The following is a 7,854-nucleotide window of genomic DNA, read 5'->3' on the forward strand; positions in this document are numbered from 1 at the left end:
CACACTAAATGTGGGATAATCTGGATACATGCTAGCCCACTCGGTTGCGGTTAGATTTAATCGTGAGACATAAGATGTATTAAATCGTCCATGTAGATAGAACCGGTCTCGACAATGGGAATAATTGCCTAATCGGGAAAAGAACGCCTGCCTAGTTCCCCAGTGTTTCCACTCAGAATTCCATATTCCCGATCCTCCACAACAGAAGCACAAACCCCTGGTGGAGGTATGGTATCTAAACCGTCGAAACCGAGTTTTATTTATCCTTTGCGGTATGCTAGAAAACACGGTAGGTGGACCCTCCTGAGCCTTGGACAATCCCTCCAACACAATCTGTGGTTCATCAATTAAATCGGGAAGAAATGAAAAATCTCCTACGGTGAGGGGGTGTTCATATATTAATGCTACCTCTTTCCCGTGCTGCTCAAACATATAATTGGCATGTTCTTTTATCCAATTCCCATGTGCTCTTTTTCCAAAAGAGAGAATAAAACTCAGCACAAATAATATACCAAACACAGTGCGCTTTCCTCCCCTCCTCATAGCTTGTCTCCCACTTTTTCCTCTCAAAATGTCTAGCCACCATCTCCCGGAGAGCGCCTTTGTTGGGCCATGCTGCGACATACTTGACCACCGACGCTCCGTTGCACCCGAAGGGATCAGCTTCATGGCCTTGTTGACCCCTTAGGGAGTTGCCGGATGATCCTGAGTCTCAGGTCCTCACCAGGAACTCGCTCCGTCCGCCACTCCTCAGGTGCTAGTTTTACACGGGTGTAATGTATCCACGGCTTAATCTCCTTCACCTTCACTGCAGTGGGGGTAGACAGGAGCACAACATAGGGTCCTCGCCACTTGGGTCCCAATGGCTCAATCTTCCAATCCTTGACCAGAACCTCGTCACCTGGTGAAAAACAATGTAGAGGTGTGGTAGGGAATGGTGGGTTCAATTCAGAAATGTATTTTTCTAACTGCTGCATTTGTCTGCCCAAAGCCTGAACCTGGGCCAATGTCTGTTTCTCTCCTATGAGGTGCTGCTCAGCTCCTGTCTCTAAGGCTCCCTTCAAGTTCAAAGGGGGTCGTCCATAGAGTCTTTCAAAAGGGGAGAGTCCTGTCCGTTTGTGTGGTGTACATCTGATTCCTAATAATGCCATGGGCAAAACCACCGTCCACGGCAATCCTGTCTCTTGGCAAAGTTTCCCAAGCTGAGCCTTTAATGTCCTATTCATTCTTTCCACTTTTCCAGAAGATTGGGGTCTATATGCACAATGTAACTTCCATTTTATGCCCAAAATTCTACATAATCCTTGCACAGCCTGTTGAATATATGCGGGGCCATTATCTGATCCAATTTCTAAGGGTATGCCAAATCTGGGAATAACATCTTTCATTAGAGCTCTTGACACCTCTACAGCCTTCTCAGTTCTTGTAGGGTAAGCTTCCACCCATCCTGTGTATGTGTCCACGAACACCAGTAAATATTTGTATCCTTTGTATGGGGGCATTTCTGTAAAGTCAGTGACTAAAGCTTCAAAGGGTACCCCACCCACATGTTGGACTCCTGGTGGCTTGAGGGGTCCTTCTCTGGGGTTATTTTTGATACATGTCCAGCATCTTCGGGCTGCTGCTGCCGTTAGGCTATGTAATCCATCGATATACAACTGTCGTCCTAGCAGATTTGCCAATGCCATTTTTCCTAAATGTGTGTTTTGGTGCATGTGTTGGACTAAGTGCCATGCCAAGTCCTTAGGGACGTAGACACGGGCGTCTGGCATCACTATGAGTTCTCCTGACCACTGACCCTTCTCCTTTAAGGCCCATTCTTCTTCCTCTGGTGTATATGTAATGTTATGTTCAGTTAATTCTACCTGTAGGGCCATTACCTGATGTTCAATATAGGGCAGCCTAGCTGCCTCTTTGGCTGCCAGATCAGCCTGCCTATTTCCTTGCACTACGGGATCGTCTCCACGTTGGTGCCCTTTACAATGCATCACAGCCACCTGCCTTGGCTTCCAAACCGCCTCCAGGAGATCCACAATCTCTCCAGCATGTTTCACGCACTTTCCTCCAGACGTGAGGAGCCCGCGCTCCTTGTACAGTGCTCCATGTGCGTGGAGGGTGGTGAAGGCATATTTTGAGTCTGTGTAGACGTTAACCCGCTTTCCGCTTGACAATTCCAACGCTCGGGTCAGGGCAATCAATTCGGCCTTCTGGGCAGACGTCCCCGGGGGCAGTGACTCTGCTTCCAGCGTCTCTCCCCCCCACCGAACAACCGCATAACCTGAGTGTCTTTGATTATTTTCCATAAAGGAGCTTCCATCTGTGAACAGAGTGTCGTCCACCTTAGTTAGTGGCACATCCTTCAAATCCGGTCGACTGGAGAATACCTCATCCATCACCTGGGCACACTGATGGATCGTGGTGTCTCCTGGAGTCGGGAGCAAGGTGGCCGGATTCAGAGTGGAGCAAGTCTCCAGGGTCACCAGTGGGTTGTCACACAACAATCCCTCATATTTCATTAACCTCTCACTTGTGAGCCAGCGCGGTCCCTTAATGTCTAACAGTGCCTTAACGCTATGGGGCACCTTAACTGTCAGTGGCTGTCCTAGGGTCAATTTATTCGCTTCTTTGATTAAATCTACTGATGCTGCCACAGCCCTCAGGCAAGGTGGCAATCCACGAGCCACTGTGTCCAATTGCTTTGACAAGTAGGCAATCGGCCTTTGCCATGAACCTAGTGGTTGGGTCAATACTCCAACCGCTGTTCCTTCCCGCTCTGCAGCGAACAGAGTGAATGGTTTTTCCAAATCGGGCAGTCCTAATGCTGGAGATGACATCAATGCTTCTTTTAATGCCTTAAATGCCTGTTGACATTCTTCTGTCCACTCAAATGGATCTTCTCTTCCACCTCTCGTAGCCTGGTACAGTGGCTTAGCCAACACGGCGTAGTTGGGGATCCACTGTCTACAATATCCTGCTGATCCCAAAAATTCCCGCACCTGTCGCCGGGTACTGGGAGTGGGGATGGCACAAACAACTTCCTTTCTTTCAGCTCCTAACATCTTCTTTCCTTCGGTCAGATGGAACCCCAAATATTTCACCGTGGGACAGCACAACTGGGCCTTTTTCTTTGACACTTTGTAACCCTTTTCTTCCAATGTCTTGAGAAATCTCAAAGTATGCTCTTTACAGCCCCCTAGTGTCCGGCAAGCGATAAGCAGGTCATCTGCATATTGAAGCCAAATTCCCTCTTCCTTAGGTATTACAAAATCCTGTAAGTCTTTGGCCAGGGCTTGACCAAAAATGGTCGGGCTGTCCCGGAACCCCTGAGGAAGGCGTGTCCAAACATACTGGGTCCTTTGCCCTGACTGCTGAGATTCCCACTGGAAAGCAAAGATCGGTTGGGATACAGGGGCCAATCGAATGCAAAAGAATGCATCCTTTAAATCCAATACAGTAAACCATTTGGCAAATGCTGGTACTAGACTCATCATGATGTATGGATTTGGCACTACCGGGGTTAGGGGAACGGTGACTTGATTTACAGCCCGCAAATCTTGGACTGGGCGATATTCTCCTTGTCCTCCTGGTTTCTTGACTGGGAGCAGGGGCGTGTTCCATGGGGAACTGCATGGTACCAATATCCCATGCTGCAGAAGTCGCTCTAGATGCTTTCTGATCCCCTGCACTGCCTCTCGACTGACGGGATACTGTGGCTTGCATATGGGCCCCATTCCTCTTTTCACTTCCACCACCACCGGTGGAACATATTTAGCTAATCCTGGAGGATTATCTTCTGCCCACACTAAAGGAGTCTCATGCCATGGCCATTGTATTTCTTCAGTAAAAATCCTAACTTGAAACAGTCTCCATTCCTCTTCCATGGGAAATGATAGCTCCACTTGTCCATTCTTCATGAACTGGAGTTGTGCTTGTAATTTTGATAAAATGTCCCTTCCCAATAAAGGGACTGGGCAGTCTGGGAGATATAACATCTTATGCTTGACCTGATGTCCGGCCAGATTGCAGGTGCGTTCCTTAAGGAAGGGGCACTTCTGGGTCTTCCCAGACACCCCTATTACTTTCGTAGTTTCCCGAGTTGGTGGACTAATTTTTGTATTTACTACTGATTTTTCGGCACCTGTGTCCACTAAAAAGTCCAATTGTTGGTCCCCGATTTCAAGTGTGACCATCGGCTCCCCGGGGTCCAACAAAACAAGAGCCTGGCTTCCTCATTCCTCTCCTCCATCCATATCTTCCCATTCTTCTTCCATCACAGCTGCTGCAGCTATCACCTCTCTTGCAGGAAAAGGTACGTAGTTCCCACGTCCTCTTCCCCTTCCTGGGTTTCTTCCTCTCTCAGGCCTTCCTCTTTCTCTCGGTCCTTCCTGACTTCCTTCTCTTCCTTCTGGGCATTCACCTTTCCAGTGTCCAAACTTCTTACATTTAGCACATTGGTCTCGACCTAACCTCCGAGGGGGCCCCCTTCTTCCTCCTTGTCCCCCTCTGGCATATCCTCCTCTTCCTCTCTGTCCACTTGCACTTTGTTCCATCATGGTAACTAATGCTTGGTATTCCTGCTTCTTCTTCCTGTCCTTCTTCTCTTCTTCTACCTGGTCCCTCGCCATATAAACTTGATCTGCGAGTGCCAACAATTCATTCATAGTCTTTCCTAGAAATCCTGGTTGCTTTTGAATCTTTCTCCGGATGTCAGGAGCCGCTTGACTGATAAAAGACTGTTGAATCGCCCTCCTACCGTTTTCATCCTCCAAATTATACGGGCTATACTTTCTATATGCTGCCTCCAGCCTTTCCAAAAAGGCTGTTGGTGACTCAGATTTTTCCTGTACCACTCCCTGAATTTTTACAATGTTGACGGGTCGCGGCGGGCCCCTCTTTACCGCTTCTACCAATATACGCTGGAATCCTTTCAGTCTCTGCAAATGTCCTTCTTCTGCGGTGTCCCATTGGGGATCTATTTCCACAGGAAACCTCTGTGCTCCCCACTCGGCTGCATCACCATCTTGTGGGGCACCAACCTGGGCTATGGCTACCCCATTATTCAACACTGCTCTTCTCTCCTCTGATGTGAACAACATATTCAACAATTGTCTGCAATCTTGCCAGGTGGGATTATGGGTTGCCATAATCCCTTCCAATAGCCTAGCCATAGCTTGGGGTTCTTCACTATAAGGTGGAGTATTATTTTTCCAATTCAAAATGTCACTACTACTGAAAGGCACTACCTGGTATGCTTGAACTATCTCATTCCTGTTGTTTATCACAGGCACCGTTCTCAAGGGCATCTGGAGGGCCGGTCCGGTCGGTGAATCACCAGACCACACCGGAGCTCCATGTCTCCGAGTTTGTGCCGGAGAAGCATCACTGGGCATCCGTTGTGACTTCTTCTTTTCCTTTGTTTCCTCCTGATATTTTTCTAGGCTAGGATAGTGTTTCTTGGCCGCTTCGGTTGACTCCGAAGAGTAGGGTGGGGGTCTCGTTCCTAGTGTGGGGGCTGTTCCCTGGGGTGGGGGGGGCGGTGGCAAGGGTGGCGGCAATAATTCCTGTTGTCTAGCCTGTACACTCAACTGTAAATCTGGGTAGTCCTCCTCATTGGATTGGAAAACTTCCTTCTTTTTCCCCTCCTTCTTCACCACCATACATTTGCCATTCCTGCACAGTCGAACCCAACCTGGATCTTCTCTAACTACCCGTTCCCACGTAGCAATATAGACCCACTGGTTCGGATGATTCACAGCACAATATTCTTCCACTGTTCGGATCAGTTTCAGATCCCACGTTCCTTCTACTTGCCAACCTAAACCAAAATCTGGCCATTCTCCCTGACACAAATTTCTCAGCCTATAATCTCTTAGGTCCCTTGGATTCCCTGCTACGGCTCTGCTAGCAAAAGAGCCAAAATTATCTAAGATGCATTGTAAGGGAGTGGAGCTCTTTGAATTTTTCCCTCCCATCCTGCCTAATAGAGGGGACTGTCCTGGCCTGGGCACCCGGCCACTCACGGCATGCGTCAGGAAACACAAGACAGAACCCCTTTCTACCTCCCTGGGAACTTTTTTTTGTCCCTCCCAGCGCTGGCGTTCCCTTAATATCTCATGCAAACCCCTATACTTGCCAGATTTCTGTAGACGTCGGACCAACCTTCGCCCCTGGGCTTTTTCCCCTGGATCCTTTTCCTCCTAGCCGGTTTCTGTGGAACCTCGCTGATGTTGCAGCTCTCACCGTCAGCCGGCGTTGGCATCAGAGGCAAGCACCGCAGCCGGTCGTGTAGTATTCAGGGGCCCCTTCTCGTCTCACGGTAGTTGCCTCAGGCCCCCACCGCTGAGTTGAGGCCGTCCCGCCAACGGGATCCGTCTCCAAATCTCCTGGCCCGTCTTATAGGAAAAAATCACGTCGGGGTCACCAGAAAATGTAGCGGAACCTTCGTGCTACGGTTCTTGTTGGCGCAGTGGAGGAATTTGAAGACGGACAACTGAAGGAATTTCCCAGAAAGCAGTTTTATTTCGCTAATGGCCACTAGGGGTCCCCCTAGCACAAAGTAAGTGCTTCTCCAGGGGAACCGACCAGTGGCATGCTGAGTGAACATTTATACACACTACAGGGTTCGGGTTATGCCCGCCCACAAGCAAATTCATTGGCTTAGAGTTGTGACGCTGCCCAATCGGTGCTGACTAGCAGGCCGGCTGCACCCTTTTTGTGCCGTGTTCACAAATCTTTCAGAGCGCCTGCGTACGCATGCTCTGTTTGTTTATCTTTAGCTTTCATTTCTTCAGAAACACATGATTTCCCAGAAGTCACATGTTTCTGTGAGTTTATGCACCCGGGTCGCTAGCTGTCGCCATCTCTGCCCATATATGGTATTTCCTGGGGTTCCTTAACCCCCCCCCCCGCCTCAGTATTATAACTAGCTGTTCCCGGCCACGCGTTCCTGTGGCGTTGTCTGGTGGTGTTGGTGAGAAATTGTTGAGGTAGTGGTGGTATTGAATGTCTGTTGTATGGTTGTCTCTATGTTTAGTATGCACACTGAAGTGGATTATATGGCAGTGTGGACTCAAGATAATCCAGTTCAAAGCAGATAATATAAGATTCTAAATGGGTTATATAGCTGTGTGGAAGGGCCTTGAGTCTACACTGCCATATAATCCAGTTAAAATCTGACAATCTGTGGAAGAGGCCTAAGTGAGGCCTAACTGTGCCTGTCCCCTGGGCTGAGTAGGTTGCTAGGAGACCAAGTGGGTGGAGCTTAGCCTTCAAGCTGGCAGCAATGGGATAAAAACTATTATTCCTCTCCCTGTAATTAGGACTTTATTTTTCTTTTCTTTTTGTTGTATCAACCTTGAGCCATGAATGATGGGTTGTGTTGTCAAATTTCGAGGTTGGGGGGCCTGTAGTTTGGTTGTTTTGTCCGCTGCCCTGATGCCATTACTCTTTCATATATATATATATAGATAGATATATTGTACTATATCGTAAGTTGTAATATATATATATATATATATATATAAAATTTTACATTATTAATATTATATATAATATAATTTTACATTACAATGTTATTATTTCTATATATTATTATATTTTATATATTGGACATCCTGCTTCAATAGGGATATAGAGTCTAGACCAGGCATGGGCAAACTTAGGCCCTCCAGGTATTTTGGACTTCAACTGTTGTAGATCTTGTAGATCTTCTTCCCATATCTTTTTGAGAATATTGTTTTTTCCGTTAAATTTCCACGTCTATCTTATAAATTTTGCTAGTTATTCTTTTCAATATGTTGTCGAAGGCTTTCTTGGTCGGAATTGGGTTGTTGTGGTTTTCCGGGCTGTATGGCC

Source organism: Anolis carolinensis, chromosome 6 (genome assembly GCF_035594765.1).
Source record: "Anolis carolinensis isolate JA03-04 chromosome 6, rAnoCar3.1.pri, whole genome shotgun sequence".
NCBI lineage: Eukaryota > Metazoa > Chordata > Lepidosauria > Squamata > Dactyloidae > Anolis > Anolis carolinensis.